This window comes from Carassius auratus, chromosome 9, assembly GCF_003368295.1.
Source record: "Carassius auratus strain Wakin chromosome 9, ASM336829v1, whole genome shotgun sequence".
Lineage (NCBI taxonomy): Eukaryota > Metazoa > Chordata > Actinopteri > Cypriniformes > Cyprinidae > Carassius > Carassius auratus.
Window position 1 is genome coordinate 35868111 of NC_039251.1, and position 13041 is coordinate 35881151.

The 13041-nt window shown below is 36.4% G+C and overlaps 1 pseudogene; it reads right to left on the reverse strand.

Annotated features, from left to right (window-relative positions):
* Positions 1–3785: 3785 nt before the first annotated feature.
* LOC113108095 (SUMO-conjugating enzyme UBC9-B pseudogene) lies at positions 3786–4278 on the reverse strand (annotated as a pseudogene).
* Positions 4279–13041: the final 8763 nt, after the last annotated feature.

The following is a 13041-nucleotide window of genomic DNA, read 5'->3' on the forward strand; positions in this document are numbered from 1 at the left end:
AAGAATTTTTCCTCTTAATTACAAACCACTCACAATATAATTTTAAACAGTCATAATCAACACTTCAACATAAGTATTTACTCATTAAAAGTCATTGCCATTTTTTACAACTTATTCTTGCTGAACTGCACAGGCCTCAGACCATATGCTCCTACACACAGTCATGCTCAGCTGTATTATCTCATCTATACAAGTTTAACTGTTAGTTAATTTCAGTAAACACCTGAACATCCCCAATAAAACCTGTACAATAACCCACAGAGACACACACAAATACACAAGTGCAGGTTTTACAGATACTATTAAAGCTCCCAGAAATCCATGAACTGGATTTTGTTATCCTGGATTTTCTCAGTATCCACGTTAACCGATGATGGGACAAACACTTCAGAGAGACCCTTAAGAGCCCACTGAGCCCAGAGCCTTATCACACATTTAGACTCACACACTTTATAGATGCCTTAGCCAATTGAACCAATTTAATGCTCTAGATTTTAGTAGAGAGGAGAGAGAGTAGGTGGAAATGGTACATCTTGTTGTTACAATTCAAAGAGTGCTAAATCGAATTCAGAAGATCAGACAAGAGGCGATAGACAGGATATATATATATATATATATATATATATATATATATATATATATATATATATATATATATATATATATATATATTTTTTTTTTTTTTTTTTTTTTTTTTTTTTTTTTTTTTTCCACCAGGCTTGTGAGGCACGATATAGAGAGAGAGCCAGAGTGTGTTAAGTCCCATTGTTGGATGATAGAGATTGCAAACATTGCACTGTGACAAATGAAAGGTGTTTTGTAGAGCAGAAAAAAAACTAAAAATAATAATTTACCAGAGCATCTATGGTAAAAAGGGACACCTTTATTTGTGTGTGTGTGTGTGTGTGTGTGTGTGTGTGTGTATAATTAATTAATTAATTAATTTATTTATTCAATTATTTATTTAAATGGTATTAGGTGTTAGGGTTTGTCCAGTGATGTTCTCTCCTGCTCCTGGACAAGTCAATGTCCTGTAAAGTTTACCTTTGTTCGTTATCTGGCTCGGCTCTGTGTTCATCTTCAGTTCTCTCTTCACAGCAGTTCAGTCAGTTTAATGTTTGATTAAATGAATTACTCCGGGATATTGGTTTGTTTGAACTCAGAGGGAGTGTCAGCCACATTAAAAAAGTTAACAGCTTAAGTCATTTGTGGATTAATGCATATTGGAGACGTGAACCATTTCAAATTATTCAGTTCGATTTGGTGAACTGGTTAAAAAAGATCCGGTTACATCGAATGATTCGTTCGCGAACCGGATATCACAAACTGCTTTGTTTTGAACTCTCTCTCACACAGACACAGAAGAGAAGACAATGATGAATAAAGTCATAATTTTTTGCTATTTTTGTACCAAAATTTATTTTCGATGCTTCAACAAATTCTAACTGACCCTCTGGTGTCACATGGACTACTTTGATGATGTTTGTCTTACCTTTCTGGACATGGACAGTAGACAGTACACACAGCTTCAATGGAGGGACTGAGAGCTCTCGGACTAAATCTAAAATATCTTTAACTGTGTTCTGAAGATAAACTGAGGTCTCATAGGTTTGGAGGTGAGTTATTAATGACATAATTTAGATTTTTCGATTAACTAACCCATTTAACCTACTAGGACAAAATAATCTCAGAAGTTAGCTAAGTAAAACCACAAAAGTGAGCTAATCTGACAAAATCTCCTTCTGGGGATGCCCTTATATGAAACAAACAAACAAACAAACAAACAAACAAACAAACAAACAAACAAATAAATAAATAGAGATCTATGAATCTTTTATGTTTAAAAATCTGTTTAATCTCATTTCTGTCTAGAGCAAACAATTAAGGTAATAAAGAGATTTAATTTGTTTTTAGTCTATACTAAGAAAATCATGAACAGTTTATAAAAATAATAACATAATAATAATATCACAATAAATGAACAAATAAATAAATAAATATAAAATTCTACTTGTGTGTTCTAGATGTATATGTGCCCATATATTTTAATGTCAATCTCTGTATGCACTGGCCCTCTGTACAGCCATCATTGTCCCAGAGCTTGGTGGTTCAGTCCAGCTGACCAGTTTCACCCCAGCAGCCTTCTTTTCCTCTCTCCCAGATTAGGGTCAGCACCCGGCCAGTGTGTCTTCCTCTCCCTTCTTTAATGCTGGAACTGAACAGACTCACTCTGATGAGGACGTTCTTCCAATGTGTTGCCTGTACGCCTCCATAAACAGGTCAGTTCAGGGGTCCGCACAATATGGTTTCATTATTCCCCATCCTAAACTTCAAGGGCTGTTGTTCCTCAGGGTAATTTACCTGCGTGTGCTTGGAGAGGGTCTGATGTCTCAAGGGATAGAGGACATTGTGTCAGGGTTATACTCCTTCACTGCAATGGCATGGAGGTTTAAACTAGAGAAAAGGTGACATAATAGACTTTGTAAAGACTAGTAAAGTTTATTTGCTTTCTATTAGTCAGTTATTGTTTTTCTATACAAATTTTAAAAATTTTACATCCTATTTGTTTTGTTGCTGTTGTTTTTTGAATATATGATTTTTTTTTTAACAAGTTTTACTATTTAGAGGCTAAAGCTTGCCAAAGCTTCTCCAGTGCAGTACTTATTTTGTATGCATTCACTTTGCATATAATGGCTTACTGATTAAATCAGGAGCAAAATATAAAAATGTCACCACAAAATTATTGGGAAACACTCGCAATAGACATACATTTCACTTGCACACCATCAAAATTGAACAGCAGTTAATGTGTTACTGGAAGTAAAGATGCAACCCTATATTCAGCTCGTTATCTATTTTTACATGAATAACGAACAAGGAGACATCCATAAACATCATCCTCTGTCAGGTTACTTTTGGAAATATTCTAATTTGAATCTTTTCAACAGCCCTGAACCCATCTACTCATCACATTATCATCTTAACACACACACACACACACACACCAGGATCCATTCAGAGGGTAACCACAGCAAAGGTCATGCTTCAGCATGCCAATCTCCTGCTGTAATTGACCAGTGATGTTTAGTGATCATTACCCCCCTCTTCCAGCATAGCATGGGGGACCCATCGTTTCGTCCACTCTCACAGGAGGAGAGTCCAATGAGGCACAACTCACAGCAGGGGGGTGGATATTTTATATATGATTTCATAATTGGCAAGCTTAATTGGTCACAGTTGTTATGAAGAGAATGGGTTTGGCTGAAGGTATTAGTTGAATTGGGGGTTCAAAGTTCAGGCCAAAGTTGTGTGGAGACAGCTGCCATAACTGTTAACTGTCATCTCCTGTTGGTCCAATTAGACACCACCTCTGTAAATGATACACCAGTATCATTTAAGTCAGAAATTGAAAGGGGGGAAAAGTGTACCTAATAGTATTTGTACATAAGTGTATTGGCTGTGCTTAATTATTAAACTGATACATAACTACATATTACTCTGTGATAAGCCATTCTAGGCTTTTTGTTTATTTTATTATTATTTTTTTTTTCTTTTGTCAGCATGAAATGACAATTCACTATATCAGTTTTCTGAATACGTTATAGATCTTATTGTGAACATTTATTTATTTATTTATTTAAATGTTTGGACCTTGTTATGTCCTCATAAAATGTTAGAACTGAACCTTCCGGTGAAGACAACAGGCTTCCCTCAGATCCTTTTTAACCCCAGTGAGAGGATAGCATGAGTACTCACATATTCCCTCTTTCCATTCACTCATCCCTTCAACTTGCATACGTCAGGGAACATTTTCTGTCCTGTGCACAAACTCTTTTCTCCTACTCTACTCTATTGTGACAGTATATAGTGTGCAGCTCTGCCTGACTTGATCCTGTACAGTATGTTTGGTTTATTCAGGAGCGCCTGAATCCCTAAGTGGATCTGTTTGATGCTTAGGGCAGTTCTCTAGTGTTTATCCTCCTCCAGGATGGAAAAACACAGAGCCCTGATGGTTTCCTGATGGATACAAATTCAGATGGAACAGTGAAGGTTCAAATTTACATTTTGGGGTTATGGGGGATAGTCATCTTTTACACGTCCTTAAACAAACCTCCTTCCCATGGAGTCCCCTTCTTTCCTGCAATAGCACATTCCCACTTCAAATGATTCATGGTACAGCCAGGGATTTTCGTTGGAACAGCAACAAAGCAAGAATGGATGGTCTTTCCTCCATTCTTTGCTCTCCTGTGCAAATCCACTCAGCACAATACCAGACATGTCCACTGATCCTTTTTGAATCCCAGTATTATTCCACTTATGAGAGTGGTCACTCAAACGTATGTGACTGGGAACCAAAGCTGTCAAGTTTCCCTCAGTTGAACAAAAGATCAGTTGCTACAGGACTTAACCTAATAAAAATCCAATCAACCACCAATGCATATAACTAAGTTCTCATCCAATATTTACAAAACTGTCACACTACGGTATAAAAGATCAGTTGCTACTTCTGTTTTATTATTTTATTTAACTTTAAAGGTGTACTTCTTAAAGAGTTAGTTCACTCAAAAAATGAAAATTCTGTCATTAATTACTCGCCGCTGTGTTTCGATCCCATAAGACCTTGGTTCATCTTCGCAACAAAAAATTCATTATTTTTGAGGAAATCTGAGAGCTTTATGACCCTCAATAGACAGCATGTTTACGTTCACTTACCTGTCCTTAAGTGAGGATCATCCCTCTCTGACCTTAATGAATCCTCCACATGAGAGAATCTCAGCTGCATAATTTTTGCTGGTGGGGACTACATGTGCACTTTCCCCGAATTTTAATTGTCAGCTGAGTGGCACTGGCTCCAAAGCATGTGTTGTTGTGGGTTTGAGTCTCACGCTGTGGAACTTTGGATCAGTTGTTGCCAAATGGACAGAGAGTCGGACTTGTAACCCGAAGGTCTTGGGTTTGAGTCTCAGGTCTGGCAGGAATTGTTGGTGGGGGGAGTGTAAAACCAGTCCTCTCTCTACATTCAATTCCAAGATTGAAGTAAGACCCTTGAGCAAGGTTTCAATCCCCTAGGTGCTGCAGCAGTGATGTGTCCACTGGTGTGTGTGCATTTGGATGGGTTAAAATCAAAGAGCACAATCAGAGCACAGATTCTGAGAATGGGTCACCATACTTGGCCACACGTCACTTCCACTTTCAGAGGAAAGAGCATACTGATACTCTCCAAAATTGCACTAGAGTGACAAGTAGGAGAAGAATTGCTGAATTATCAATAAAAAATACCTTAATTTTTGTTCCAAAGATGAATGTCTTAGGGGTTTGAAATGTCATGATGTTGAGTAATTAATGACATAATTTTTCTTTTTGGGTCAAGGGCAATCCCACAGTGTATAGCAACAAGCTTATCCAAGATGGAGAATAGGATGATAAAAAAAGCTGTATTTATATGGACAATAATAGAACAGAGCTCACTGCATGACAAGATCAACCAAAGGACAAGCTGCTCATGTTGGGCTTTAATATCTGTTTTCCAGGTTCTGTTGTACACATCCAGTCATGTCAGATGACAAAATATAGATAAAGAGGAAAATCCAGCAGGGCAAACTTAGGGCTGTTTGTTTATTTGCTTTCACACATCCATATTCTGTCCATCAAATACAGACACATGCAGTGAAAGAGATCAACAATAAAGTGCTTGCAACTCTAGAAGCATTTTTTTTTTTTTTCTTTTTTTTTTCTGCAGAGTTGTGTTAAAGTCCAATAGCATTGCTGGGCTTTAGCATTTCCTTACAACTGACACCGCAGCTTTATATACTAAAGAAACAGCTGCTAAACAGTTTATGAAGTTAAGCGATATGGACAGTACAACATGAAGTGAACTGAAATAAACTGTCTTTATTTCTAGGATACTTTTTTTCTGTTTAATTGATCAGTGATCTTTTTAAAGGGGTCATGAAATGCCTGTTTTTATGTTTATATTTATTATAATTATTATAATTATTATTATAATTATATATATATATATATATATATATATATATATATATATATATATATATATATATATATATATATATATATATATATATATATATATATTTGACAGTCTACATCCTTCACGGATGGGCACTGCTGTGATTTAGGTTAAAAACGCATAAATACTGTAAGTACATTACAAACAATCTGTTTAACAGAAAAAAGCAAAGCGACATTCCTGTTAGATCCAATCACAGTCTCGTCTTTTAGTTTCAGTCTTTTTGTAAATCCTGTGTCTAACTGTGTCTTATTTGTAAACAAATCTGCAGTAAAATTAAGTAAAGAAAAGGCAGAGTTCTTACTGAGGTATTATGGACAGGAAATGATGTAAAATTGGTGGGTGGGACTAAACAGGCAGTGATGTCAAAGCAGGCTCTGATCTTCTTCTACAGAGGTGGTGCTCATCCTCACTATTACATCATAGAATAGAAGATACCACAAGCTGTCAATTGGCTTCATTATAAACTGATTTCAGACTGACTGAAAATTTTGGTGTCTCAATTCATGACACCTTTTTAAAATACATTTCTAAACTGAATCTTTCTCAAATAAATTTCAAATTATTCCAAATGTTTGACAGACATGTCCATAATGTACACTTAACTTGGAATGTATATATATATATATGGGGAAGGGGAAATTGAGTTCTAAAACTTACTCTATGCTTTCATACAACAATGAACTATTTTATCTCAAAAGACCAAGGAAAAATTTGATTCCCCATGATATTTATGCTTTAATTCCAAATTCTGAAATCCCATCAAACACCTGTTTAAGGGGAATCAGCTGAGATTGGAAATCTCTGAGCATGTCTTATTAAATCTGTTAATAAACGACCAACCTCATCAGAGAAAACGTAATGCCCCCAGGGCGAACAAGACACACCGTTCACCCATAAAAAGCAGACGAGAGGAATAAGAAGCAGAAAATCACTGGATAGCTTTTATGTTGCTCGCCGTCCATCAGCAGCAGAGAGAAAGGATTTTGCAGCCATAAAGACAGAGCCTGGGAAAAGAGCAGGAGAGCTTGTGCTCGCTGGAATTAATCAGTTTGGGTTTTGGGCCTGAACTTAAATGTCAGGCGCTGCTCTCTCAATGCTTCTGGGCGATTTCTTAAAGCAGGAAAACACGTTAAGCTCACTCACACACACTCACGCACACACCGGAGGTCAAAGTTGGTCAGTGAGCCAAGAAATACCATATCAGAGCTGCCTTCCTCTGCTATAGCCAGCAGTATAAATTGCAGAATTAGTGTATTGATTGGAGAATGTAGCATCCAGCAATCACTTTTAGAGCCCTGACAAGATTATTTTATCCTTGTTTTCCTGTATGATTATGTGTTATGTGTGAGTTATGCTCCCAGCATGGGAACTGACAGACTAAATTTACTCAATAAAATGGGGCAGTTAGTGAAGGCAGTCAGCCACAACAGAGAGATCTGTTACTGTTAGCATGTGTGCTAGCTCGACAGACAACCAATGCCCCCCCCAACCCCCCCAACCAACTAAAAAAAGATCAATATATCAAACCACACAACTTTTTTCTTGCGTGGAATGTGTGGAGGCACATGCTGCATTAAGAAATATGACCTGGGAAACCTGTACAGCATATATAATGCATTATGTTAAGAGATTTATTTTTTGAAAGAGATGATTTGGGCAATTGTGTAATTCATATAAGGATGAAAAGTTACATTTTAGTGCAAGTTGAATAAACTAGGCGTGCATGCACTTACACACGCACACACCATCTGCTGTTTTGTATAACTTTATGTGAAATGTCTAGTTTGCTCCAGATGTTTGTGAGCTGATCCTCACCATGTTCATTGCATTAACACTTATTAGACACATACAAATGCAACAGTAATTCAGCCATAGTGAACAAGTCAATAAACACAAGAATGCATATTTACTGCTTTCCTATTGAGTAATTCATTAATTTACCAAAACATGGATTTTTTTATCAGTGCATAGAATAAAACTGAATCAATGTTGACCACAGGTGTGAAGAAGAATATTTTTATTTAATAAATTGACTGGAATTGAATGGACATAGTTATGAGAACTAATTTTATGTTTCATGGAAAGGAAAATAAACAAAAATGCAAGGTGTGTCAAGATACAACTCAAATATAAATTCTGGGTGAACTGACATAAATTATATTCATTGTTTGACAAAAATACTCATGTTGTCCAAAATACTACAGTTAGAGTGAAGCATGTACTCACGTAAACAGCAGTTTTCCATGGCTAAAACCACATATATGTTCTATTGCACGGCACCGTCTAGTCATGGGAAAAGGCAATATCACGTCTGCGGTCTGATTGATGAACTCTGTGCGTTTATAATCTCATTTGGAATGGCTTTCTCACTCTCAGTTGTATATGTGTCAGTCTGTGGTGAGGATTTCATTATAGCTGATTGATACTCCCCTAGTAAACAAAATCCCTCTGCAAAAAGCCTTAATCTCTGATAAGATGACTCATTTTCCTGAGTAATGGTGCTTTATGATTATATCTGTCACACAAATGCTGTGACATAAATATTTTGGAAAATACTGTTGGTCCACTGTTAATATTTCAGTGTTGATGAGGAAGTTTTCCGTCAAAATTCTCTAAAAGCAATAACCATGACAACGGTTTTAATCTGATCAGGTTTATTTTCTTTAATCTTAACTACATTAAAAATGCAATGCATTCAAGGTGAGGTAATTAAGTGTCTTAGGCAGTGGACCTACAAGACAGCACTATTATTATTATTTTTTTTACATAATTACCAAAGCTGTTTCCCTTAAATTTCCTCACAGAAATCAATGTGTAACATAGCGCTCCAGTGACAAGCTATTTTAACCCCAGATGTTGCACATTACAAAAAGAATAAATAAAAAAAATAAAAAAAAATCTGCTATCTTGGCTTGAGGTTTTTACTTAACTGTAATCTGACACGTTGTGACGGTATCACACGTTTTCTCTTTTTGTCAAATACCCGATTAAAAGTGTAAGACAGGAGGAAAGAGCATCTCTACGATTATGATCCTTCTTCAGTGTGGCACATGACAAGACAAAGTGTCAAGTGTCAAGAGGCACTGGCCGAAGGGCAGCAGTTCAGCAGGCCTGCATCACTCTAACACACATTCATACATACACCCCCCCCCCACCACCACACACACATACTTGACATAATGGGGTTATGTTTGGAAGGTGTGTGCTTAGGAACCTTCTTTCCAAAGGTTCTGAATCCACAAAAAAGTACACTTAATTTATCACATGGAAATACATGTTTGTTTGACACACAACAGTGTTCTGAAATCAGGCAAATGTACTGCAAACATAATTGAGATATTGTATAAGACATATCTGTTTTTAAAATATCACCTGTGTGACACTTTACATGTGGTCATCTAATGCTGTTTATTAAAAATAAATGTTTGTTGCTTTATTTTAGTGTTTTGAATTTGTGTGTATGATAATGCACACATTCTATTAACCAATATTTGCCTAATTTACCTTAAGATGCTTGTGATGACCTTTGATTCATTAAAGCTTTCAGATTTTCTCATCACCACCTATAATGGTTGTCATTGTAACATAAAGTACCATGAGGGTTAATATTAGTACTTAATAACACCGTATCAAAAAAAAAAAAAAAAAAAAAAAAGGATATATATATATATATATATATATATATATATATACTTTTTTAATGTAACTCTGAATTTAGGTTAAATTTGTAACAGTTGCTACCATATTTTATATAGTAATAGTGTGTGTGTGTGTGTGTGTGTGTGTGTGTGTGTGTGTGTGTGTGTGTGTGTGTGTGTGTGTGTGTGTGTGTGTGTGCGTGTGTGTTTGTAGAATGTTGAGTGAGGGTGCATCAGATATCCTGAATATACCCATGAAGTGTGTAGTCTTTGAGGAATACATTCCAAAAAATACTGTTTAGTTTTACACATCTCACAACACAAAATATTTAATATTTAGGCCAATTTTTCTAGAACTCCAGACACTGAAAGAAAAATAACAAACACAAACAAACAAACAAACAAATAAGCATCTTTCACAGCAGGACCATTGACAGGCATTTTGTGACAAATCAAAGAGCTATTGACACATGATGATTTATCAATGTGTTTCTTCAGTCAACATTCTCATAAACATCTCTGCATGTGTCTGAATGCACAACACCTGTCACATCCCTGATCAATACACTCTTTAAGAATCTGAAATGTCTGCAGGAAATCCATACATGCGTAAGTAATGATTTTAAGACCAAAACCTTGTGTCATGCTGCGTTTCCGCAGGTTTAAGCAGCAGGGAGAAATTGCAGCGATTTCAGAGCAATTCAGCATTTTAATCACATTTACTGAAGAGGACCTTCTCTTAAATGTCATAAAATATGGTGGAAACTAGCTAAATAAAAATAAAACATAGATATGTGGATATATAGAAAAGGTAGAAGTAAGCAAAGGCTATTCTTCATTTCTCTCATTACACACACACACACACACACACACACACACCAAATATGTATTTTCTCTTTCTCACTGAAATACATATAAATATATATAATGTATTCTCTATTCTTTACATTAACACAAATAAAAAACTAGAATCGCATAAATCCATCATCCATTATTGTTTTAAGACATGATTTGAATATTTTTTTGGCTCCTCATTAGAACCTCAACAAGTGATATACTGATAGTATAGGATATAAGAGGAGGACAGGAACAGGTAAATCCCTAGACGTGAAACAAACCCACTCCAGATATACAGATCTTCTGAAAGTTTTCAAACATTGATAAGTCTGCTGTTTTTATTGCAATAAAAGGCCTTTTAAAAGCTGCTAAATCCCTGGTGGTGATTATTCACTTCTGGCCTTCTGATACCAATGAAAGCAGCACTTACCTAATTACAGATTAATACATAAATGTGTTTTTAATCATCAGAGGTTTTGAACAGGATGGTCTCATTTCTTGGCGACAGCTGGGGACGCTTTCTTCTGATTCGTTGTAATCCACTTTTTATTATCAAGAAAACTGTGCCGTTTCAGATACAGACGGCTGCTGAGGATAAGTAATGGAGAAGGTGGCATGGGGCACCTTTTAATAAAGGGAGGAGGCAAATACTCTCAGTGTAGCACCATACTGATTTCCTAATTTTACAACAAACGTTGAAAAATAATGTAAGTGATTTACTGAGTAAAGAAGTAAAAAATTGCAGTCTTTGTGTGTTTCCTGATTGGTTTATTTTGTGTATCTTTAGTAAGCTGTCACTCTCATAAGCACTTTAATGTAACGATTTACACAACAGTCTATGAAGACAAATGCAGTCACATTATAACCTTTATAGGAATCATGCATATGATAAAGCATATGCAATTTGGTTCTGTGACTTTTTTCTTTCTTTTTTTCATTTATGTGTTTTTATTATGTGGACTGTTATGCAAATGTTCCTGACCCAAATCTGCTTGGCTTAAATTAATGTATTTTACCTTTGAGATGAGGTGCTGAGCTCTCAGTGGGTCATTTGTGTAAAGCGTTCACAGGGAGGTATACAGTGCAGAATTAAGTGGTTAAACAGTGATATCTATTACACGCAACCCCGTGACGGTACGGCATTAGACTTACTAAATGAAATATACAAATTCTATCAGTAACACAGCCTTCTGCACACAGTAATGCTTCATAAAACAGTCATTACTCTTGTGATTTGCAACGTAAGGCTTTCCTCTTATTAAAGATTTATTCAGTTACACTGGAGGAAAATAACTGCTCTGTTCTGTTTGTGTGGTAATTCTTCTGGGGCCATTTCTGTGCATGACTTTACAAATATACAGTGAAAATAGTGCGGTAAATATGCATTTATGGTCAATCTTTGCAGTATTCATGTCGCTGTGTAGTAATTGTGTGATACGAATGAACAGTATCAGGATTTGCTTGTAATTATTCACTTAATAACAATTTAATATTAATGTTATAAATGCGTAACAGTCACTGTTGTGTTACTTATTGCATATTTATCCAGCAGCTTGTGTTATATATTTAAAAAAAAAATGTGTTCATGAGACCTAAATTTGCATTTTAATATTATCTTCTAACATTCTACAGTGAGGACTGGACCAGGTTAAACCAAACCATCAAACTTATCTATTAAAAATTAAGCTGTTGTAAATGGACGAGGCTCTGCACACAGATTGGTTCTCTATCTATATTCTGTTTAAAAAATGGCTAGATAATGGTGTCTACAACAGGAGGTTAAGACCGTTACAATACCCAGCCATTAGACACAACAGTACAGGACTACGGCTGAAGACACCTTCTTTTTATCAGCTTCCACTGCAAACAGTGCTATGCTGATTAAAGTTTAATTAAGAATCACATTTGGCTGAGTGTCTAGCTCCACTCTATAGGAACAGATTTCTGTGGGCTTAACTCTATAGCTGGCAAAATCCTCTTTTATTACATTCAACCTGTTGTGGAAGCACGGGGCAGGAGGGAAGCCAGCCAGCTGCTGAGACCTTGTTTGCTGTCGGAAAAATCCCAGGTCTCCTGAGATTCCCTTGCAGCGGGCCGACTTAATATCAGCACCATCGCTGCACAACTATTATTAATGATACTCTTCATTAATTTCTTGTTGGGCTGATGTTATTTATTAAAATATTAAAGAAAACTCCAGGGACACATGTACACACACACGTGCGCGCACACACACACACATGCATACACATAATGAGGGATGTGTACCCCCTCCCCTCTATCTTTTCACTCTATTTCTCTCTGGTGCTCTTTCTTGTTCTTTATGGATGGAGTGTGGAATTACACATGGACACTGCCATCTCTCTCTCTCTCTCTCTCTCTCTCTCTCTCTCTCTGTCTCGCTCTCCCTCTCTCACTGTCTCTCTGTCTCTCTGTCTCTCTCTCTCTCTCTCACTCTCTCTCATTAGCTGCTCTCTTGGGCTGAGTGACACCATAAATCCATTCTGCATGCGGCCCATAGCTGGCCACACA